Source organism: Hyla sarda, chromosome 2, assembly GCF_029499605.1.
Source record: "Hyla sarda isolate aHylSar1 chromosome 2, aHylSar1.hap1, whole genome shotgun sequence".
Taxonomy (NCBI): domain Eukaryota; kingdom Metazoa; phylum Chordata; class Amphibia; order Anura; family Hylidae; genus Hyla; species Hyla sarda.
This window is the reverse complement of record NC_079190.1, coordinates 107,197,883-107,224,246: the sequence shown is the minus strand read 5'-3', so window position 1 is coordinate 107,224,246 and position 26,364 is coordinate 107,197,883. Positions and strand designations below refer to the sequence as shown.

Sequence of the window (26,364 nt, the reverse complement as noted above, 5' to 3'; positions counted from 1 at the left end):
TATCTTTGGAACTTGTTTGGGGCTGCTTATCCACCATCTGGACTATCCTGCGTTGACACCTTTAATCAATTTTCTCTGCCGTCCATCTCCAGGGAGATTGCAACCCATGGCACTGTATCTAAACTTCTTGATAATGTTGCGCATTGTGGACAAAGGCAAATCTAGATCTCTGGAGATGAACTTGTAACCTTGAGATTGAGGACTTGAGAACCAATATCATGGAAAAATATCAACAGACAGTTCTCTTCTCTGTGTTGTCAATGCTTAGCGTGGCACACACAATGCAAAGACTAAGTGAACTCCTCTCCTTTTTGATCTGCTTTCAGGTGTGATTTTTATATTGCACACACCTTATCGCACACACGTTGCTTGCCCCAGGTGAGTTTAAAGGGGTACCCCGGTGGGGGAAAAAAAAAAATTTAATCAACTGGTGCCAGAAAGTTAAACATATTTGTAAATTACATCTATTAAAAAATCTTAATCCTTTCAGTACTTATTAGCTGCTGAATACTACAGGAGGAAATTATTTTCTTTTTGGAACACCGTGCTCTCTGCTGATAGCTCTGTCCATTTTAGGAACTGTCCAGAGTAGCATATGTTTGCTATGGCGATTTTCTTCTACTCTGGACAGTTCTTAAAATGGACAGAGATGTCAGCAGAGAGTACCCCTTTAAAAGGAGCATCACATGCTTGAAACTATCTTATTTTTCCATAATTTTGAAAGGGTGCCAATAAATTTTGCCCAGCCCATTTTTGGAGTCTGGTGTGACATTATGTCCAATTTGCTTTTTTTCCTCCCTTTTTTGGTTTAGTTCCAATACACACAAAGGGAATAAACATGTGTATAGCAAAACATGTGTTACTGCAATCCTTTTCTGTGAGAAATACTTCATTTACTAGAAAAATTGCAGGGGTGCCAGCATTTACGGCCATGACTGTATATGGCTGTAAAGCGAACACCAATTGCAACTTAGTAAGGTTACTGCAAACAATATTCTCGATGTCTCCCAGCATGTAACAAGAGAATATTTTTTTCACCAGCTGACCAAAACCAGTGATTGGAGGAGCTCTTTAAAATATCACTATAGCAGTATAGCTGGTATATTTTACTTCTTTGCCATTTTTGCTTGCCGTATGTTAGCAGGATGATTTTTTTCTATTTATCAGAAGAATACTTTGGGCACGAATTAACACACTTATGTTTGTGTTTTAGAGAGTATTAAAAGTTATATTTTAAAGAGCACCTCCAATCACTGGTTTTGGTCAGCTGGTGAAAAATATTCTATTGCTTTAAAGCAGAACAGTGTTACAGGTTTGGTCAATACAATGGAAAACCTGTGTTTGCTTGTCAATATTTCAAGCTATACCAACTACATAAAGGAATGCATACAATCCAACCTGGCTGGCTATCAATACTGCCTAAAATGTGTTTTTTGTATACAATGTATACAAACTTTTGAATTCTATTAGTATGAAACCTAGTAGTATGGGATGACAGCTTGTTATCTGGTTACCTTGTGTTGACAGACAAAGAGAGATACTTTAAGAGCGGGAGGAAATAGAATAGAAGATTAAAGGTCATAGTACAGACCAAACAAATTTAATCTAGCTTCTACCGCTGATTTTCTGGGCATTACAAGTTGTATTTTGCCATCATCTACTCAATGTGCTATGTAAGTACAGAGACTTCCTACATGTCCTGAAATCATTGCATTTTAAAGAGATTTTACATTTTTAGGAACAAGCTATGGGTTTTCTATGAGAAAAACTTCCTTCTTTAATGGAGAGAGAAGTTAGTCACACCTGAAGAAACTAGGAAAGTATAGGGCAACATTATGGAGGCTATAAGATAGTCAGGTACCAGGTCTTCATGAAAAGTGGAAAACTTCTGTGGTGTCCCGGTACTGTATTTCATACTGTACCTGGTGTGTTGGGTCCCCAAAGTCAGAGTTCCTTGGTACCGTTGGGGTCCACTTGCTGAGATAACCCCTAGTCATCTCTTCATTCTTTAATTTTATGTGTTACATGTATATAATTAGTGTAATGTATTGATCTATATAGTGTCTGCAGGACCTTAGGTCACATGACTAATGTTTCTACTGTTATGGTATGCTAAATGACCTTCCAGGTCACGTGGGTAGTCACATGTTCTACCATAATCCTTTGTGTAAAGGACTGACAGTTGGGATGAACCAATCAGCTCAAGGCCAGCTCAAGGCCAGCCCCTGCCCATATAAGGGAGCTGCCAGACAATCCTCACTCTTTTTTGCTCTTTTGCGCTCTTGCTCCTGAGCTGCAAAGCAAGCAGCATCTCTTGGGTTCCGGACTATCAGAGAGAGAAGATCTGTGCGACTTACCAGGCAAAACCAGGCCTGAAGCCTAACAATCCCGCAACTTACTAACCGTGAGTTACTAAATCAACCCACAAGTTTACCACACTTCCCTTTCAAATGGTGATGTTCCTGGGTACCAAAGCAAATTCTAACAGATATTTTGTTCCCAATTTACCATATTATTCATATTACTGGTCTCATTTGGGCAACAAGAGTCTTTCGGATTTCCTAATAGTCCAGAGCCCAGATGTCACACATACACTTGGCTAATTGTAGAGCAATCATAAAAAAAAAAAAAATAGTTATTTGTGTCAAAAAAAGCGGGGTAACCTTATAACCATGTATAAATATATCAGGGGCCAAACCAATACAAAGAGAGTAACAGAACTATTTCATTGGTCTCAACATTAGATTTCCAAAGTCAACATCATCTGTATGTTTGTATTCTACAATATACCTCATTTGGATGGGTCACCATTTGTTCACATAGCCTTTCTTTTAACCCATTCCCTGTCAATGACCAGCTGTCTTATGACCTTTAACCCACCGATAGAAACTATAGTAAAGTAAGCTAATATTAGACTATGGACTTTTTACGGCAAGGAGTAGCAGTTGTGTTAAATGTAGCACAACAATATGGGGATTAACTGCTCATTTATTTACACTGAATTGTGTTAAAAAAAAAAAAAAAAAAAACAGTAATAAAAGGAAACAAGACCTTAAGTGGTTTAACTTCTCCTTATATTAAAAAGGAAGAACAAGGCGCTCCACAAGGAGGCATTCCATTTCTCAGAAGGTGTTACTGTATTACACTAAACAGGAGGAGATGTAGGAACAGACACTGTCCTTGAAGGCTACAAATATTAACAAAAGCAACAGGTGTGGGAAACCATGAAACAAAAAAGGCAGTCAAAAAATTTCACCATTTAACTATCACTTTCTCATGGTTGATTCTACCTTTGCAGACTTTTTTCTTTACACATTGTTCACAAAACTCCGAAGATAGGAGTTTAGTTAAATTTAGATATCAATATTAGCATGGTAAAAACACAAATAGCAATGGATAGTAACATACAATAGCAACATGACACCATGGCCCCGTTTTGAGTGGAATGTAGTTTTCTTTGTGGGTTTTTATTCCCAACAAGTATTTTTTCCACTGTATTTACTAAAGTTTCCCAACATTTTGTACTTCTCTACATTTTTCCCCTACTCTAGCTCAAATCCACCACATTTTCTGTGTAAACCTCAGGTTCTCAGTAAAGTGAAGAATTGGTTGAGTGTTTGTTTTTGGCACAAATTCTGGTGCAGACACAAATTCGGCCACACAACCCAACAGGACAAGTCTGGTTTACAATAGTAAAGCAGGGCCTAAGTCTCCTCACTGGCAACTTTGTAAGCATGTATCCCTGTAGGCATACTCATAGCTGCATAAATATAGATAGCAGACATCAGATAGCTGATAGGGAGATAAATAAATGATACCTGTCCCATAGCTTATGGCAAAAATATAAAATCAAGTTAGACAAGTTCAAGTGTTGCATAGGAAGTGCTGATCTACAGTTTGCACACCTCCAGAACAGAGCCTTGTACATCAGTCACACAGGGCAGGGAAGTGTTGGGGAAGACCGTGACTAGTGACATGCATACTAAAGCTCTTCAACTCTTGAGCTTAGAAGGAAAACATGATTTTATACCTTTTCATCTGCTAATTGATAGGTATCATTGGGTTTCTCTCCCTATCAGTTGCTCTGAGAAAGATAGAGACAGGAGCTGAAAGATTCCACCTAAATTAAATAAAATTTGTGTTATTGGTTGATGGGAAATAACAGTTATGCAATCCAGGTTAGACCCAGAAGCACAGGTGTGGTAGATAAAGCTTGTTTATATTGACCATTATTTCTTTACCTGTTATATTTGAGTTCTATTTACATATTTCTGTGACAGTCCTAGTAAAGCAAATGCAGCACCCAGAAATCCATGAACTTGCCATCTAAACAGCCCCATCCAGAAGAGTGGAACCAATTTTCTGTTGCCGACATTTCTGCAACAAATCTGCCATGTGTATGCCCTGACAATCCAGTGGCGACAATTTTATTGGATTCCTACAAAGAGTGTTAAACCATGTAAATTCAGGTTTGTTTACTACATGAATAAGCTTGGTATGTTTAGCATAGTTTATGTTTTTTCCACCTCAAATTGGCATTTTATTACACTGTAAACTTTTCCCATAGAAACCAACCATGTGTAGATATTTAAACTACAGAAACAGTCTGCGGTTATTCATGCCCAGTTTTGTGTGTTCTTTAGATTTCTTTTTAACCCTATCCTGACTCATTGCCTTATTGCAGGGTAAATGAAAAGGACACCCTTAACTGACCAGGAGGTTGAGGTTCTCCACAATAGCAGTAAGACAAGTGAAAGTTCAAAGTCTCCATAATGACCCAGGTACAGAGCTGGCAGTTTCTCTGCCCCCAAGTTTACATCCTGTCATTATTGTTGCAGGAAATGTTCAGTGTAGTGACTGCTGAGAAAAACATACACAGGAAGAGCTTGTGTTTAACCCTCTTATTGCTGATTGTTAGGGAGTGTTCTATCCATGACAACTTATTGTTCAAGAGCTGTATCCAAAAACATGTCAGAAAACATGCAATTATTCCTATTTTATGAGAACTTATTACAATACATGGTTACTAGCTTGCCCCACTGAAATTGGCTGGTTCGGCTGACATTAAAAATTATACTGGATCGAAACACACGGCTGCGTTCTTTCAATAACTGTACACGTCCTTTGTTCTATTGCTGCTCAACTCCATTAAAATGGATAAGGTAGAGTTGTGTGGTAGTGCTTTTAGAAGGCATGATTTTCTAGTTCTGTACAACTCCTTTAAATGTAATCTGTCAGCTCTAGATCATGCTCCAAGCTCAAGTACCATATAGGTGAGGATGAGCTGCAGCATGAAGAGGTACCCCTCCCTCTCCCCTCTCTGCATAACTGATGTACAAAGCTCCAAACTGGAATACAAGCAGTGAGGAGATATGCATGCTGCAGCTCAGCACCGCCTCCTTGACCCTTGAGTCAGGGGCGGACACAGACAGCAGAGGGCCCTTGTGCAAAGAATGTGCCTGGCCCCCCCCCCCAAAAAAAAAAAAAATCAATTGTTCAGGACCCCCATATGTCACTTGCTCGGAAGACCCCCCCTGTATAAGTATCTAATTATTTATTAAGGGCTCCCATATGCCGCAGCTCATTCAAGCCCCCCACATTAGGTAGCATAGCTTTCCCATGTTAGGTAGCATAGATTCCCCACATTAGGTAGCATAGATTCCCCACATTAGGTAGCATAGTTTCCCCACATTAGGTAGCACAGATTCCCCACATTGGGTAACATAGTTTCCCCACATTAGGTAGCATAGTTTCCCCACATTAGGTAGCAAAGATTCCCCACATTAGGTAACATAGTTTCCCCACATTAGGTAGCATAGTTTCCCTACATTAGGTAGCACAGATTCCCCACATTAGGTAGCACAGATTCCTCACATTAGGTACCATAGTTTCCCCACATTGGGTAGCACAGATTCCCCACATTAGGTAGCACAGATTCCCCACATTAGGTAACATAGTTTCCCCACATTAGGTAGCCATAGCCCCCACCCAAACACACAGAGACACAGACACACACACAGACACACTTAACTGCCCTGCACAGCGCTTCTCCTCCCCGGCGGCGGCCTGACGAGTGACGTCACTGACGTCCTCCTGAGCGGGTCTGCAGAAGTACGTCACTTGTGCGACGTCCCTCGTCAGACCCCGGTCGGCCGGAGGCAGACTCACTGTCTAAAGTGCCCGCTGTGCTATTATACCCTGCAGCTGCTTTAGAACAGTGAGCAGCGGCGGCGCCAACCCTACCATGAACCTACTAGGCACAAAAAAAAGGGGGGCAGCAAAATGCCGCCCCTGAAAAGTGCCACTTGGGACTTATGGTCCCACCGGGTCCCATGGTAGGGCCAACCAGAGGCGGCTCTAGACTTTGTGAGGCCTTAGGCGAAACTTGAACATGAGGCCCTGCTTTATTTTCTGCTGAAATTACATGGTGGTCCGGCTGTGAGATGGTTATAATGTGACATCACTGTGTATTATCCCTGTACTGTGACATCACTGTGTATTATCTCTGTACTGTGCCATCACTGTGTATTATCCCTGTACTGTGACATCACTGTGTGTATTATCTCTGTACTGTGACATCACTGTGTATTATCTCTGTACTGTGACATCACTGTGTATTGTCCCTGTACTGTGACATCACTATGTATTATCCCTGTACTGTGACATCACTATGTATTATCACTGTACTGTGACATCACTGTGTATTATCACTGTACTGTGACATCACTGTGTATTGTCCCTGTATTGTGACATCACTGTGTGTATTATCCCAGTACTGTGACATCACTGTGTATTATTCCTGTACTGTGACATCACTGTGTATTATTCCTGTACTGTGACATCACTGTGTATTATCCCCGTACTGTGACATCACTGTGTGTATATTATCCCTGTACTGTGACATCACTGTGTGTATATTATTCCTATACTGTGACATCACTGTGTATAGTATCCCTGTACTGTGACATCACTGTGTATTATTCCTGCACTGTGACATCACTGTGTGTATTATTCCTGCACTGTGACATCACTGTGTGTATTATTCCTGCACTGTGACATCACTGTGTGTATTATCTCTGTACTGTGACATCACTGTGTGTATTATCCCTGTACTGTGACGTCACTGTGTATATTATACCTCCCTGTACTGTGACATCACTGTGTGTATATTATCCCTGTACTGTGACATCACTGTGTGTATATTATCCCTGTACTATGACATCACTGTGTATATTATCCCTGTACTGTGACATCACTGTGTATTATCCCTGTACTGTGACATCACTGTGTATTATTCCTGTACTGTGACATCACTGTGTATTATTCCTGCACTGTGACATCACTGTGTATTATCTCTGTACTGTGACATCACTGTGTATATTATCCCTGTACTGTGACATCACTGTGTATTATCCCTGTACTGTGACATCACTGTGTATTATCCCTGTACTGTGACATCACTGTGTATTATTCCTGTACTGTGACGTCACTGTGTATTATTCCTGCACTGTGACATCACTGTGTGTATTATCTCTGTACTGTGACATCACTGTGTATTATCCCTGTACTGTGACATCACTGTGTATTATCTCTGTACTGTGACGTCACTGTGTTATCCCTGTACTATGACATCACTGTGTATATTATCCCTCCCTGTACTGTGACATCACTGTGTGTATTATCTCTGTACTGTGACATCACTGTGTATTATCCCTGTACTGTGACATCACTGTGTATATTATACCTCCCTGTACTGTGACATCACTGTGTGTATATTATCCCTGTACTGTGACATCACTGTGTGTATTATACATGTACTGTGACATCACTGTGTGTATTATCCCTGTACTGTGACATCACTGTGTGTATTATCCCTGTACTGTGACATCACTGTGTGTATTATACATGTACTGTGACATCACTGTGTGTATTATCCCTGTACTGTGACATCACTGTGTGTATTATCCCTGTACTGTGACATCACTGTGTGTATTATCCCTGTACTGTGACATCACTGTGTGTATTATCCCCGTACTGTGACATCACTGTGTGTATTATCCCCGTACTGTGACATCACTGTGTGTATTATCCCTGTACTGTGACATCACTGTGTGTATTATCCCTGTACTGTGACATCACTGTGTATTATCCCTGTACTGTGACATCACTGTGTATTATCCCTGTACTGTGATATCACTGTGTATTATCCCTGTACTGTGACATCACTGTGTATTATCCCTGTACTGTGACATCACTGTGTATTATCCCTGTACTGTGACATCACTGTGTATTATCCCTGTACTGTGACATCACTGTGTATTATCCCCGTACTGTGACATCACTGTGTATATTATCCCTGTACTGTGACATCACTGTGTATATTATCCCTGTGCTGTGACATCACTGTCTATATTATCTCTGAACTATAACATCACTGTGTGTTATCTCTATACTGCAACATCACTGTTGATACTTACACTGCACTGTGACATCACTGTATATATTAAGCCTGTATACCCTAATGTCACTGTACATATTTACCTTGCACTGCGAGTGACAATACAGGCTAAATATGCACAGTGACATCACAGTTCAGAGTTAATATAAACAGTAATGTCTCTGTACAGGGACAATAAACAGTTTTGCCACTACAAGGTTAATAAACGCAGTGTTGTCACAGTAGAGGGTAACTATACAGTGATGTCATTGTACCGGGAAAATATACACAGTGAAGTCAGCATTCAAGAATAATAAACTGTGATGTCACTACAGGGTTGTTATACACAGTGATATCAAATTACAGGATGAAGCACAGTGATGTCACAGTTTATTATGAAGCACAGTGATGTCACAGAGACTGCAGAATGTACAACTGTACGTATGATAAAGATGGCGGGATGCTATCGAAATGTCACACATACATGGAGGAATAAAACACTTTGTTTTTGCACCTTATCTGGGAGTGCCGCTGGATCTTTAGTTTTGTAGATAGATAGATAGATGATATATAGATAGATAGATAGATAATAGATATGAGATAGATAGATGATAGATAGATAGATAGATAGATAGATATGAGATAGATATGAGATAGATAGATGATAGACATGTGATTGATAGATAGATAATAGATATGAGAGATAGATAGATATGAGATAGATAGATAGATCAGTGTCTCCCAACCAGGGGGCTTCTAGCTATTCCAAAACGACAACTCCCAGCATGTCTTTGGCTTTATGAGCATACTGGGAGTTGTAGTTTTGCAACAGCTGGATGCCCCCTGGTTGGGAAACACTGTTCTATCTATCAATCATCTATCTATCTATTTATCTATCCATCTATCTCTCTATTCATCCATCTATCTATATCCATCTATCTATTTATGTATCTATCTTTCTATTTATCTATCTATCTCATATCTATCTCAGATAGATGAGAGATAGATAGATGAAAGATAGATAGATATGAGAGATAGATAGATACATAAATAGATGGATATATAGATAGAAAGATAGATAAATAGATGATAGATAGATACTATCTATCTAAAACAAATAAAAACGGCACAACCAAAATCCAGAAATTAGATAGAAGTCGGGGTGCCCACATACTTGGAACCTGGGTCCACTGGTTCCTCAGTCGGGACAAAGAACAATATGATGCAGCACGCCACAAGTTTGCAGAAAATGGTGGTTTATTCCATCATGTGCATAGTCTATGCACATGATGGAATAAACCACCATTTTCTGCAAACTTGTGGCGTGCTGCATCATATTGTTCTTTATCTATCTATCTTTCTATATCCTATCTATCTATATCATATCTATCTATCATCTGTCATCTATTTATCTATCTTTCTATCTATCTATATATCCATCTATTTATGTATCTATCTATCTCTCATATCTATCTATCTTTCATCTATCTATCTCTCTTCTATCTGAGATAGATATGAGAGATAGATAGATAAAAAGAAAGATAGATACATAGATAGATGGATAGATAGATAGATATGAGATAGATATGATATAGATAGATAGATATGAGATAGATAGATATGAGATAGATAGATATGAGATAGATAGATATGATATAGATAGATATGAGATAGATAGATAGATAGATATGAGATAGACAGATAGATGGATATAGATAGATAGGAGATAGATGGATAGATAGATAATAGATAGATGAGAGATAGATAGATGATTGATAGATAGATCAGTGTTTCCCAACCTGGGGGCCTCCAGCTGTTGCAAAACTACAACTCCCAGTATGCTCATAAAGCCAAAGAAATGCTGGGAGTTGTAGTTTTGCAACAGCTGGAGGCCCCCTGGTTGGGAAACACTGAACTACCTCCCACTGTCTCCCGAACTACAACCTTCCCCGTCTCCCCCAAGCAAGTTACTTACTTTAAAAGGGCAGCATCAGCAGTGGGCACTGGGCAGGTAAGTCTTCCATACTGGTGGTGTCCGGGCCTGTATACACACAGTGGGCCTGCTCCACAAGGTCCAGCAGCAGCATACAGGGGAGTGAGAGAGGGGGAGGAGCTTCCTGTCTGCTCTTCCCAGTCTGCATAGCGCGACCCCTGCGTGGTGACAGGGCTGCTGGCTGAAGATTTATTTAAAAAAAAGGATGCTGGAGTAGATGGCTCCGGGGGGCAGGGGGTGCAGCGGGGGCTCGGGCCCCTTACTGGTGAACTAGCTGTACCCCCCTGATGGCCATGAGAGCTGCTAGTGACCTACTGCTGCTAGGGGGGACACAAGGGGGGGCCAATCATGATGTAGGGGGGGCTGTGCCCCCCTCCCCTAGAGACGCCACTGGCTGCAGGGGTGGTTGAACGCAGCGTCCATCTGGGTGCTGTCAAACTTGCTGTGGTCGGGGAGTATGCGGTGGTATGTGGCCTAATGCTCACCTCTGGGGCCGGACCTGGAGAGGGCAGCGGCCCCCTCTCACGCTGGGCCCCTGTGCAGCTGAACCGGCTGCACAGGCGATATGTCCGCCCCTGCCTTGAGTGCTGAGCATGATATTAGTGTGGTGTCTCAGTACTGGAGTGCGTCCCCTCAGGTAAACATTGCTTTAGGTGCCTGTGTTAGGCCCTATTGCTCACGCCCCCTCCCATAGACTTGCATTGAGGGGGCGAGGCGTGGTCACATGGGGGGGGGGCGGAGTCATGATGTCATGAACTTCAGACCCTCCAGCGCTTCCGGACAAGAAACAGGTGGGTGCCGCATGCTATATTGCGGGGGTCCCCAGCGATCAGACATCTTATCCCCTATCCTAGGGGATTAGATGTCTAGGGGTGGAGTACCCCTTTAAAGCAATCGGCCATGCCATTCTGCAAGTTTTCCTCACCCAGGAAGAGTCAGAAATTCCTAGCTGTGAGCACAAGAGCCAGTTAGTCAACGGGCCAAACAATGCTAGTTCATACCCTGGCGGTGTAGCGTTAATTGGACACTATCAGAACCTTTGTCAGCATGGGAGGCCTCAGAATTAAGTCTAAAGTCCCAAGCCTGCAACAAGTAAAGCAAAGTGGGTGTAAAATACTACAAGTCACAGCAAGTCTACAGGGCACCCAAGGGTTACTCTGCATCTCCTCTAATCTGCTCTGTGAAGATTGTAAAAACTACTCCTGCCTTGGTAAATACAGTTATCCGTAACCAGGCATCCGTATACTTATTTTCCCATGCCAGGAGAAGCTGTCCTAATCTCAGACCATGCAGGTTAACGGTGCCCTGGCATCACAAAGTGATACATCTTACCACCCCGTGTCACATACCACAGTCAGTCTAGCTCTCAGTGGCTGCCACAAAAGAGCTGACAGATTCCCTTTATTGTAATGTGTATGGCCACCGAAAACTTGAACCCAATGCTGGCTATACACATTTAGGTGCCCACATACCTTTAATAGTTGTCTGACAAATGCGCTTGTCCAGTTAACTATTCTTCCCAACTCCCTTATACATACTCGCCTGGGTATGAAATTGTTGCCAATAGGAAGTTTGAATGAGCTGCTGCCAGACACCTCTACCAGCTGATTATCTCCTCTGGGAACAAAAATGATCAGGCATATGGATTCCAGTTGAATGAGCATACAGCCAACAGCTATTGAGCCCCTGTCATAAGTTTATTGCAGCATCTTATTTGCCTTTTCCTGTTAAATAAAAGGACCATATATGTGGAAATCCAGCATATCCAATCCTTGTAGCTGGTGTGGTCTCATTATGTCTATAGGCATTTTAACACCCCACTGTGACAGGGCATGAAGCCTTGTGCAAATGCCATAAGTTAGTTGCCTACACATTTTGGAGACAGCTAATCTACAGAAAGTAAAATGTCAATTTATTAGAGGGCCAATGTTGTAAAGAAAGGTTTTTCATGTGTTCCATCCAGATGAAGTCATTGCATAGTGAATTTTAGCGATGCCAGTGTCTGTGGCACCAGTGGGATGATATATCCATTGTTGGACTTGAAGTTTATTAAACTAAAGAGAAATATAACTTTCTTGCTCAATAACTCAGGTAATCTCCAAAGTCACTTTTTGAAAGAAATTTCAGATAACATTTGAGAGATATTGACAGAAGTTTTACTATATCAGACCTAATATGGCTACAACCAACAATCAGATTACAATTACAATTTATTTAGTGAGGGCATCCAAATACATGGTTGTTTGCCACAAAAGGAGCACATTGGCCCATAGGCATGTTTGTCTGGAATGCTGTATTATGTTACAATGGGTGATATCAGGCCACAATGGCTTTCAGCAAATGCACAGGACCACATAAGCATAGCTTCTGAAAACCAGTGTACTTCTGACAGGCATGTATATGGAATTTGCAGGCACAATGCATTCTACTCTTCCATGTGTGTCTGGGTGTACCCCTTTCATACTTTCCTTCCAGTCTCACCCATACTTTGGTATTTCTGAACAATTTGTGCCATCAACTTGTTTATTTCCTGCCAAGAACAGCTTAACTATTTGTACAAGACTGCTGCTGTTGCCAATAAGAACATTACTGGTAAATACCTAATAGTCTTCTGCTTATAGGAATAAACAGGGGAACCCCAGTTATCACATAGCAGAGGAGCCCTGAACAGTGATTATACAATCCATACATAGGTTAGTGAAGCATGTGATATGTATAGGATTGCCTGATCGAAATGGGGAAGTGCAAATAGATCTAGTCAAATAAACCAGGGCAGGGATGATCAAGTTAGGTTAAGGGACTATAATAATTTGCTTTAAAAAGGAACCTGTCCTCCCTTTCACGCTGCTTGAACCAGCCAACGGTGTGGTTTCTAGTGGCTATTGTCCACCCTGAAGGCCTTGATTATTAGATCTTAATAGATCTCTCGCTGTTTGGGTATAATGTATGTATGGTGGGTTTGGGAGAAGCTGCCAGCGATGCCCATATGACTTATGGTTCAGGCAGCATGAAAGTAAATAACATTCTATAAGAATATCACATTCTGTCACCACATTAAACCAGATACCAAAAAGTAAGAAGTGGAGCAATGAATACAATGAGACATCGGGAGTGTTAAAGGGGTACTCCGCCCCTAGACATCTTATCCACTATCCTTTTTGAATAGGGGGTAAGACATCTGATCGCGGGGGTCCCGCTGCTGGGGACCCTCGCGATCTCGGCTGCGGCACCCTAGACATACGGGGCACGGCACAAACTTTGCTCCTTGCCGGATGACTGGCAATGCGGAGCAGAGGCTCGTGACATCACGGTCACGCCGCGCTCTCGACGTCACAACCCCTCAATGCAAGTCTATGGGAGGGGGCGTGACGGCCATCACACCCAATCTCAAAGACTTTCATTCATGGGGCATAGCTGTGACATCACGAGCCTCCGGTACTGCACCCGACGCTCTTAACAAACCGGGTGCAGCAGGGAGATCATGGGGGTCCCCAGTGGGATAAGATGGTCATTAATACAATACAGTGAGTGACAATAAACTTAACACTATGGAAGAATTGGGTGTCTATTTAGTCTGCAGTAGTGTCAACATTCAACGTAAACTTTTTTTGAATGCTACTATAGCGAGTAGCGTCCATAACCTTTGAGTTACTGTGTTTGTTCTATGCACTTAAATCTGTCTAAAATAGGACCTTAAAACTGCAGTTTGTCTATAAACTGGAGTGAATAGAATAGAAAATTTATTAGTTTACCAACCATTTAGACTGAACTTCTCCAAAGCAAACCAAGCCCTGGTCCTTGAACACTTCTAATCCTGTACTTTTTCATGTACCAATTCAGAGTTTAATGTTTGCGCATCATTATATGAGATTACATTATTACCAAAACAGCCAAGCATTTAGTTGTAATACACTTGTAATATTGGATATATTAGCCTTTAAGAATGTGTGGTGAGCTGGGAGAGGTAATTGTGTAATAGGGTCTAGTGTTATTAACCCTTACTTGTCATGACGCCAGGGTGCCGTTTGCTTAGTATTGAAGGTCCTGCCGCCAACCGGCCCACAAACGGCAGGGATAATAAACGGAATGTCCACAGCAGATTTTATGAGATAACTGGAAACTTTTGAAACAGTCTTTACAATTAAACAGTTTCTCTCGAGGTAACCGGGATGCAGGTTCCTCACAGGCTTTGCTGGGATTTGTAGTAATGAGCTTTATTCAGGCCACCGTGCTACTAATTCTAAGATTTGAGTAGAATAGAAGTCACACAGGATTGATAGGTTGAGCTTTATTTGGTGTCCCGGTACAGGACCTTGTCCTGTCCCTTGTCTAAAGTCCCCTCAGCTAGAGTCCCTCCATTCATATAGGGCTCTCCTGCAGGGCTTACCATTGGTTTCCTCATGTACAGTGTGTTTATATTTATTTAATGTATAGGAAATAAATGTACAGGACTTCAGTTGGTCACATGATGTACGGTTGTGATGTATAAAATGTACAAGGACCTTAGAGGTCATGTGATGTACCCAGAGTTCACTGGATTCATAACTTACAGGTTTGCTGACCAATGAGCTTAGTCCAGCCCCTTATTATATAAAGGGCTGTAGCCACTAAATTCGCTCTCTTCGCTCCTGCACAAGCGTCTCATCAGCATCAATTCAATTCATCTAGGCCAAAGCCTAAGAACCTTCAGCCACTAAATGTGAGTTACTCAAAGCTCCATCTATCAAATCCTGTGTGACTACTACCAGCTCAAATCTTCTAAATTAGTAGCACAGGGGCCTGCATAAAAGCTTATTGCTTCCAAGTCCAAGCAAACCTGTGAGGAACCTGTATCCCGGTTCACTCTTGAAAAGACTTATGTTAAAGACTGTTTCATTAATTCCGCAAGTAAAGTTTCGTCAGTTTATTTCTGAAATCTGCTGTGGACATTCCGTTATTTTTCCCTGCCGTTTGTGGGACGGTTGGCAGTAGGAACATTACTATTGAGGAAACCGCACCCTGGCGTCACAACATTCAAGGGTTAATACCACCAGACCCTACCCTACCACTGCAACACCCCAGTCACTGTTACTCTCCTGGTTAACCAAATTTATAACTCACGGTTTTAGTGGCTGCTGATTCTTTAGGCTTTGGCCTAGTTGAGATGAATGAAGATATGCTGATTGTGCTTGCTTGATAGTCCGGAACTAAGAGTAGGAACCAAGAGAGGAGCCAAGAGAGTGAATTTAGTGGCTACAGCTCCTTATATACCAAGGAGGCTGGACTAAGCTCATTGGCCAGCAAACCTGTAAGTCCTGAACCCAGTGAACTCTGGGTACATAACATGACCCAGGAAGGTCCTTAAACCTCCGTACATTCACAACTGTAGATCACATGACCTGGGAAGGTCCTATACATTTATTCTACCTATACATTAAATAATATACCCAAACAATTACATGAGGCGACCAAGAGACTAGCCCTGCAGGAGAGCCCTGTGGAGATGGAGGAACTCTAGCTGAGGGGACTCAACACAAGGGACAGGACAAGGTCCTGTACCGGGACACCACAAATGTTACACATGTTTTGCAGGCCTTTTTCCCCCCAGGCACCAAGAAGATGTACACATCTGGAGACTGTTTGCAAAATGTCCTTATGGGATTAGCTTGTTTCCATGTAATCTTAATAAATCAGTTGTGTCACCAAGTTGTTCTTTACTGGGCTCTTATTTATTCTGCACTGGTCAGTTTTGTTGAGAACTCAAGTAAATGCATGCAAGTCTAGGGTGCACCATCATCTATACAGTAGTAAGTGAAAGCACATACAAAATATATATGCTTGTTATGTACTATAGATACCAATTTCTATAGTTTATTTTGTGAGCCCCATTTTGTTAGTGTCCAACTTCTGCACCGCTCACCTCGTGTGAGCAGCACTAGAGCAAATCTGTTAAAATTTGGGCCAATCTTTTGGCAAGTAGTAAAATTCCAAGCCAGTTCATAGCTGGCATAGGAATTCAACATATGGTGCCCAGACAGTGAAAAATCGGCCAAATTTGGGCCATCTTACCCCCAGCACATCTTTTTTATTGATATTATCTTGTGAAACACCAGTCTAGATAAACTCTTCTTTGTGAGGTACAAAGTGCAAGCATGTCCTCCGCTCCGATAACCCAAATGGACATGCCAGCAGCGGCTGCAGTCTTTCTTGCAGATAGTCTCCATTTAGATTGATAACATGTCACGAAATCGGATCCTTCAAACTGGAACCAAAAACTTGTGATTGTTCCCTTGGCAGGTAGCTATGCAGTTAATGTTACGGGCCTTTGTTTGACTCCAGTCAGAGACCTTCACGGCACCCCACTTGATTAGAACCAACCGCAACAAAAACAGATTTTCATATGATACTTTGAAAAGTGAGAAGTGAGCATGAATAATGCTGGCAGGCAAGCCATGAAATTCATCATGGAGGGGGTCAGATTTCAGGGTTACCTAGGCTTAAAAGGAAAAAGGATTTGCTCTGCTAATTTATATATACAAAATTAATCTGTTCATTCAGATCTAAGAGAAACCAGCTCTTTATGTAAGAATCATTTGATGCTGCAACCAATGGTAGCTGCATCGAATGCCACATTGAAGGGGTACTCCTCTCCTAGACAACTTATCCTCTATTCAAAGGATAGGGGGATGAGATGTCTGATAGCAGGGTCCCGCTGTAATGCACGCCCTCATGGCGAAGCCCTCTCATAACATCACACCACGCCCCCCCTCAATGCCAGTCTACGGGAGGGGATGTGGTATCACAAGGGGCGTGGCCATGACATCACAATCACAGCCAGCCGCTCCAAGCGTTTGGAACAAAATGATCTGAATGCTAGGTCAGCGTAGTACCCTTTTAAGTCATGGTCTATGGCACTGGTCTTCAAACTGTGGACCTCCAGATGTTGCAAAACTACAGCTCCCAGCAAGCTAAGATCTGTAGTTTTGCAACATCTAGAGGCTCACAGTTTGGAAACCACTGGTATATAGACTATGTAGTTCATAGTTATTTTATATTACAGTAAATTCATACGTCTAGAACAACCACTCTTAAGTTTCATGATCACAGCTCTATAAAGCCGGGTTCACACTAGAGAATTTCCATCTGGAGATACTGAGCATGGTCAGTGCCAACTGACTGAGTCTGCGCTAGGACAGCATGGGCATTGCGGTCTCAATTGAGCGGGGGTCAATATTCTGGAGAAATTTGATCAGAATTTTTTTTTTTTTTTTTTTTACGGAAATCCCATTCACCTGCATTTTACTTTCATGCAGTGGAATTTGCAACCAAAATTCCAAAGCAGGATTCCGGTTGGAAATGCCGTCGTGTGACCCCCAGCCTAACTGCTTTGTATGAAGCCATAGTAAAAGGCATCAGTAGAAGTGCATAAAGCTTTAATGTACACCTCCAACCTAGCCAAGAGCTTCATTTGGTACAGATCATATCATGCTCCAATTAGCTAATCATTTTCTACTATAAGCATTACTTCTAATGAAGAATATCTCAATAAATGCATACATATGGCACTAGATAAACCATTGTATGGTGGCACATGAAGTCCCCATGCCTCCTTAGAATGGAGCTGCATAGGGCCCCATGTATGTCTTTAGTCTTACCAAATACTATTGAGCTCAGTACATATGGCAATAACCTGATTGACTTCTATTCCCTTGCTTCTAGTTACAACTTGCTGTAATGGAAACTCATGATATGGTGAGCTTGTGCTTTAACGTAGCAGCTAAATCAGAACATACTGGGTAGAAGTTTAAATATTTTTAGATCTAAACTGGAATTTCACTTTTAAGCTAGTATCAAAGAAAAGCCTTCCTGAGGTCTGCTGTGGCTAAGCTAACCATACGCTTTTCATTTTCCTTGGTGATCCCACCTGATGTCCTCTTGACCTCCAAAAAGGGACAGGAAACAAGTCTGTGAAAGCGCAGCATCCTTCTGTTCAGTGATGGACACTCGGCTAGAGCACAGATGGGAGGGGGGACAAAATCACAGGTCATCAAAAAGGTTCTATCACCGTTTATAAAATGGAGAAATCCATCCTATTCTAGCATTGCATGGAACCTAAGAATTTTAAATACATATATTAATGTATTTTCCTGAAAATCCCATACATGTGGTTACATACAAGTTGTAGGATAGTTGAAATCCAAGCCAAAGTGCTACATGCTTCCCCAGATATAACCTCTAGAAAACTAGAAAAAAAGATAAACTTACGCCAACAATACTATACCAGAACACTGATCTAACAATAAAAATATTGTTTTTATTGAATAATAAAAAACATTAATTGTGCATAAAATGAACATTTAAATATTTTCATCCAAAAATGCCCATCCCTGTTATGGATTTCCTGCCTAATGATGTAGAACATGGTGAAATACTAACTGACAGATTCTGGAATGCCACCAACGTGGTCTATGAGCCATTCCTGCTAATGATTTACATTTGAAGGTCTGAAGAGTCTTCTCATGTAATCCACAGCTCTGTGGGGGAGATTTATCAAAACCTGTCCAGAGGAAAAGTTGATTGTTTCTTTCATTTCTGAAAAGGCTTCTAAAAATGAAAGAATCAATCACTTGGTTGCTATAGGCAACTCAGCAACTTTTCCTCTAGACAGGTTTTGATAAATCTCCTCTTGTGTACCAAAAGAAATTCACAAACTCACCACTGATGTACACAGTATGTTTAAAGTCAATGTTTTAGTCACTCAGAAATCCTAGAAAAATCTATAGTTGTAAACAAATGTAGCTATGATAACCAAAAACAAATAAAATAGCTAAAATATAACAATTAGAAAATGAATTAAAACCTATTATTACAAAGATACTTAAAATATCAGTAGACATACATTATATACATACATACACATATATACGCACACATACACACACACACACACACACACACACACACACATATATATATATATAGTAGGTGGTCTCTTGTACAGAGACTCTCCTAAGGGTCAATCCCCCAAATTTTACACAACGCATTTCCCCGTACCACTAATATAATATGGTTCATCAGGGTATACAAAAAAAGTGTACCTAATGACAGAGTGGAGATAACAAGATACCATAGATTATTCCATTCTAAAAGATAAATAGATACGTCAAGCAAAAGATTGTACATATAGCAAGACAAAAATGCAACGTTACATCACATATATATGGGCATTTTTCTTATGAATTATGTTCCCAGAAGAGAGTTGCAATCAGAAAATATTCTTGGAACTTGATATATTATCCTCTGGAGAAAAATCATGTTCCTTTAGATAAAACAACGGTACATCAAATTTTTATAGGGCAGGACAAATACATGATGGTAACCTCATCCATCCTTTCTTTCACAATGGCCCCCACTGGCTGTTAGGCCTCAAGATACTTAACGCTGAAAAAAAGCTGGGAACTTCAATTGACTCAATAACCCAATATGACATAAAGCTGAACCTCAAGAACTATTTCATGCCCCTTCCATATGCTGAATAAAGTATGACACTCTAATGCCACTTCAATGTGCTAAATAGCACAAGAGAGGAGGAACCCTAAAACACCACGGACCATAATCTGTCATGTGGTGGCCACCAACAGTTATCAGAGATCGGAGTGGTCAGAAATGGTGACCTATATGGAGTGGAGGTATTGAATGGAGTAACATCTACACCACATGACAGATTACTGTCTGTGGTGTTTTAGGGTTCCTCTGTTTTCTCTTGCACTATTTAGCACGTTGAAATGGCATCAGAGTGTCATACTTTATTCAGCATATGGAAGGGGCATGAAATAGTTCTTGAGGTTCAGCTTTAAGTCATCTTGGGTTATTGAGTCAATTGAAGTTCCCAGCTTTTTTCAGCATTAAGTATCTTGAGGCCTTACAGCCAGTGGGGGCCATTGTGAAAGAAAGGATGGATAATGTTACCATCATGTATTTGTCCTGCCCTATGAAAATTTGATGTATCGTTTTATCTAATGGAACAAGATTTTTCTCCAGAGGAAAATATATCAACTTCCAAGAATATTTTCTGATGGCAACTCTCTTCTGGGAAAATAATTCATAAGAAAAATGCCCATATTTATGTGATGTAACATTGCATTTTTGTCTGCCTCTTGCTATATGTACATTATTTTACTTGATGTATCTATTTATCTTTTAGAATGGAATAATCTATGGTATCTTGTTATCTCCACTCATTAGGTACACTTTTTGTATACCCCTGATGAACCATATTATATTATAGGCACAGGGAAAAGTGTCGGGTAAAATTTGGGGTATTGACCCTTAGGAGAGGAGAATTTTTGGGGACTTAATATTGATGGTCCATTTTAAAGTTAGGCCTTCAAAATTAAAGAGTGTCTGACTCCCAGCACCCCCATTGGTAAGCAGGAAGTACTATCTCCATCAATCTGAAACTAATGGCCCATCCTAAGTTTAGGCCATCAATTTTAATGCATAATGGTCATTTCAGTTTCCAAATTCACACTTCACAAATTCCGCTTCAAAAATTCTGAATGGAAAATTAGCATTAAAATTTACGCCTAAAGAATGGCATTGCTCATTCTTCATACAGAAATACTTGCGGAGCACATTGCATTTTATTTAGGACTGCAGTGTCCGCGGGGTCCTAGAGGTGACTGATTTAGTCGGGGCTGGCCGCACTCAGAATCCAAAAGGACAAGTGTTCTTTTATCATACATAAGCCGACATCCAACTTTTCTTTTAAAAAGAGTTACCAATTTGGGCCTAAATAATGTGCTAACTATCCCTCCAGTCCAAATACTTTGTCCCAGATTGCATTGAGGCCCCATTGATCGTATTGTGCACTAAGCTAACAGGAAGTGGCTAATTTTAGAGACAAATTAGTTAACATCTTTAAATAATCTTTCTACAAACACAAATCAAGAACAGATTTTCTTACAACTCATAGGCCTCTGGCAGAGCCTTAAACCAGAAGTGTAAGCCAGGCCCAGATACATAACATACACATATTATTGCAGAGGCTCGAGATAAACTTTTTTTGCTTTACAAGTCCAACAAATAAATTCCTATTTAAAATACATTTGACAAAAGGCTCAGGTGTTAGCAATACATCCGAAATCTAGGCATGCACTTAAAATAGCCTTTATCCTGACTTCCACCATGAAGATGTACATTCATCTGATTGTGAATGTTTATTTTAGTGTGTAGGGGGATATGCTGTTGCCAGACACTAGAGAAAAAAAAAAAAAAAAAGTGAATTTGGCATATTAAAATCCCATATGCACACAATCTCATACCCAAAATCTACCAAACAGAATTCAGTTTTAAAAGGGTTAAAAGGGGTATCCTAGCAACAAAGTTAGTTGTTACCTTGCCCCCTGGTGACTAACTTCCGGGGAGCGGGCCAACAAAGCCTGATACTTTTCTTGCAGTGGATGGTTATGTTGCAATCACTACATATGGAAAAAATCATGCCTGTACGCGGTGGCCAAAATCGTTATGGCAACACCATGCAACCATTGGCTATCCATCGAGCTGTGTCGTCACACTTCTCATAAGTGGGGTAAAGCCACATACATAGTGCATCACAATCTACACCAACTGGGAGGCTACTATGTTTTTATTGCCTCCTCTATGGTTTCCACACATGGTTGTATGGGTTTCCCCCAAGGTACTATTTAGCTTCCTATAAATTGGCTCTAGAATGTGGTTGTGTGCACGCATGTGCCAGGGACAAGGAAATAACCCCATCAACCCAATGGAGGATACTGCCAGATGTCAGTGCATGCTCTTGGCTTCATTACAGAATGCGATGGCCTTAAACAGGTTGCGATGCTTAGTAAATAAGCAAGTGACATTAAGAATTTATACATAAACAAGAGAAAAGCGGAGGGTTAAAATAAAATATAGTTCGGCATGATCAATGTTCGACATCCTTTTATCTGCAATAAGCACTGATTGTACATCTCAGCTTTGCCATTGTGATGAACCATGTGAGCCTTAAAAGGGTTTTTCCATGAATTTTTTTATTTGACTATGCTACAGGGGCTGTAAAGTTAGTCTTCATAATATAGTGTCTGCACCTGTGTGTGTGTGACGGTTTTCTCACAATTCTTCTGTGATTTTTACTCCAATATTTATTTTTAACAGCATACAAAAAGACTGTTGTCTCAATCTGCAACTAATGCAACAGCTGTAGGCACCCTGATTGAAAGCCACAGGTCTTTTGAGGGATGCATAGCCATTTAGTCCCAAGACAAGCACAGGTCCTTTACTGTCTGCCAGGTACGTACTAAAATTTAAAAATGTATTACAAGGAAAAAAAGGGATTTCAAAGAATCTCAGGACTCTGTTCAGCCAAATATTCGAAATTTGAATATTTATTGCAAATTTTGCATATTCACGAATATGGCGAATATAGCACTATATATTCGCAAGTACAAATATTTGTAATTATTTTTTTTCTCCTACAGAACACATCACAGTGATCTCATCCCTCCCTGCTTCCAGCTTGTGGTCTAAAGAAGGCTCCTATACTATTTACTGAGAGCGAATTTTCGCAAACATGAGAATATCCTCATATTCGCAAATATCATCCCTAAAGAATATTAGGAGATAGATAATATAGATAGTTATCCGCATGCGTGCACATGTCTGCGCATACGAAAATAACTGTAAATATATCAAATTTGCAAATTTCGCGAATATAGGACTAATAGGACTAATATTAGTGCATAATTGCAAAATATCGCGAGTTTGATTATGGCATATGCCTCTCATCACTATTGGAGATTGGTTAAGCTTGAATAGAAGCACCCTTGCAGTCACAATTTGTACATACAAGTTCTACATTTTTATCTTGGAGGGATGACTGCTACAGCTATAAACAGGCATGTAATGGAGAATGCTTTCTTTTCCTTTTTACAGTATGTGTAGAAGTTCTCTCTGCCAGCACTTGGTGTGTTTGATTAGTTACAGTAACTAGAGCTTATAAAATATCCAGAGACTGAGCTAAGGGACTGCACAAACATTCTGCCACGGAAGCAGGACTCTGTAGGTGTAGAAAAGGGTTAACCCATTCTGGCCCGGCGGATGAAAAAGAATATGGCAATTTTTTTCATCTTTTCCTTATGATATGTTTAACTTTAGAAATATACTATGTAATTTTAGTACATAGCAAAAAATAAATAAATAAACATCTTTCTTTCTAACCTGACCACAGGTGCCATAGTTCAGCTCAGGTCCTGTTCACATCACGTACCAGGGCTCTATCAGCAGTATACTGTTGAGGGTATTTTGATGTATACCACAACATGCCCACAGAGTAGCCATAGGGTTGGAAAGCGTTCACTTGGACTATACGTAAATATGTTTTTGTCTGGTTCACAATGATATCAGGCTAGGGATACATTTTTCCTACTACAGTCCATTGCAAATTTGCATTCAAATTGTAAGAAACTAAAGATTTATCCAATGCATGTCGCAGTTATTTAGATTATCAGAAGTATTTTGGTGGTTTGACTTATTGTAAATTATAAATGCTGCTTTAAGTAATTCCAAAAGGAAAGCTGCTCTCCACCACAGTCAATTAATATGCAAATAACAGGAAAACAGCTGAAGTGTGAAGCGCACCAAATGTTGGCCACCCACAGTCTCAGGAAGGACACATTACATGACGCAAGTTCTTTTAATTGGGTAAGCTAGGGTCCTAGCCCATGGCCACTGTACAACTTCGCTTTAGGGCCCCCGACAAGTGATAACTAATCTGACACAGTTCCCACGGCTTTATCTGAGGTTTGTAACCTGGTCTCGGCTAAACATGATCCACATTTTACTGAGAAATGTGTAACTAATTGTCGGGTTAATCAGATGGTTTCCAGCCCTGTGGAAAGACAGAATTCCCACGTGCAGAAGAAAAGGAGTCAGAAAAATAGCAAACATTAGTACAAACGCTTGAAAGCTCCTGGTCGATGAAGACTAGAAGATAAGCCATATAACAGTTCACAGTGTATAAAGTACTGTATTAGGCAATGTCCACATTTTGTGTGTATTTTTTCCACTCTACATAGATATATTTAATAATCCACAATAGGGTTATTCCCCTTGCACACCACATTCACACGATCATCTTTTTTCGATTAAAAGAAGAGGAACAGTTCCCAGGACAAGGGAAAGTACAGGCCCATGTAAGTTAACAAAGGTTTCCACAAATCTACAGTGAATTCCAGCTTTTGTAAACTGTCTTATTGAAAAACATTGATTTTTCAACTTCATCGACTGCAATGATACTGTATCCAAACCAAAAGTAGTTTGTTCAATAAAAGGAAAATGAATGGGGTACTCCTGCACTTTAAAACCCACTCTGTCTACAGGATAGGGCATAAAAGTGTCTGATCACAGGGGGATCCAATTACTGAGACCCCTGCAATCTCCAGAACAGGGCTGCAACTCTCCCTGTGCATGGAGCAGTGGGGGGGGGGGGGGGGGGGGGTCATGCTCCATGTACCCTCTATGGGAGCAATGAAGATACTGGTAAAGCTCTATGCAGAAGAGAGGCGGGGCCTTTTCTAGGGATCGCAGATAGAGATGAGCGAACTTACAGAAATTCGATTCATCACAAACTTTTCGGCTCGGCAGTTGCTGACTGATCTGCAGTTTTCCCTTAATAGGAAGAAGGCTGTGAACATGGTTTTAATGTTCAATTGTTTTGGGGGTGTAAATGCACAACATGCACCATACCAAATCTGCCATCCAACAAGGATTGTAATAAGGGGGTACTGAACAAAATTTGTGATTCACAGGCACTATTCTCTTATCGCCATTAATGGCAGCAAATGGAGCGGAGGAGGCACCCTGTAGTGCAGTGGCGGCGTGATGGGGGCGTTAGAGCGCCCCCCCCCCGCGATCTCCGGAATGGGACACAGACATCTGACAACCCCAAAAACATATCCCACCCCTGCTATCAACTATTTAACCCCTAGAAGTGGATCAAAATATAAAACATTTTTTACATCCACTCCCACACTAGACTAGAATCATGCAGTTTTTTGAGCGAAAAAGTAATTTCAAACAGGTTATGTGGCTGAGGTCGGCTGGAAAATTGCTTCCATTCAGCTGAATAGGGTTGTGTCTGCAGCAAGATCATGGTTTACAACAAGCCCCATCGAGATGAACCAGACAGTTGTAAAACAAACCTTCTATATACAAATTCACTGTAACACTTGGCCACTTGCTGGAAGGGACAGCTGACTTTTTACTGTTTCATGTGTTGAAATGCCAGTGCCCTATTGGATTATATTTCAGAGGATATAGATGTTTAATAAAATATGGCAAAAAAATAACATTTATCTGCTACCAAGTAGTGCCTTCTCCAGTGAATGTTTTTGTTTCTACCTTGTATATAGATGTCTGTATAAGCTGCTTTATAAAATTATCTTTTGGCAAGTTCTATTCTTGTTGTTGTGACAAGTCACACCACTGTTCACCACTCATCCAAGCTATCAAATGTGTATGGGTAGCCTTAAAGGGGTATTCCGGCTTTATACATCTTATCCCCTATCCAAAAGGACAGCGGATAAGATGTATGATCACAGGGGTCGCGCCACTGGGGCCCCCCCCCGCGATCTTGGTGCTGCCCCCGGCACAGAACATGACGTCACCCCCCCCTCCCATAGACATGAATGGAGGGGGTATGGCATCACTAGGGGGCGTGGCCGTGACATCACATCCCCATCTCTGATGGCAGACCGCTGCGATCATACATCTTATCCTTTGGATAGGGGATAAAATGTATAAAGCCGGAATACCCCTTTAAGGCCCCATTACATGGGCAAATTAGCCTTATAAGCGTTCATGGGAATGCCAATTCCCAATAATTGGCTCGTGTGTCACAACAACAAGAATAGAACTTGCCAAAAGATCAACCACA

The 26,364-nt window shown here is 40.9% G+C and overlaps 1 protein-coding gene and 1 long non-coding RNA gene across 2 annotated transcripts in view; one reads left to right on the top strand and one right to left on the bottom strand.

The window, feature by feature from the left end:
• The window catches only part of ITGA5 (integrin subunit alpha 5), a 107,904-nt gene that overhangs the window by 71,015 nt on the left and 10,525 nt on the right, over nucleotides 1-26,364 (bottom strand). The window lies entirely within an intron of this gene.
• On the top strand, nucleotides 2,276-24,830 carry LOC130358876 (uncharacterized). The gene is made up of 5 exons (XR_008889670.1): nucleotides 2,276-2,404; nucleotides 4,685-4,781; nucleotides 18,129-18,161; nucleotides 22,587-22,721; nucleotides 22,910-24,830. It is a non-coding gene; the product is annotated as an uncharacterized LOC130358876 (long non-coding RNA).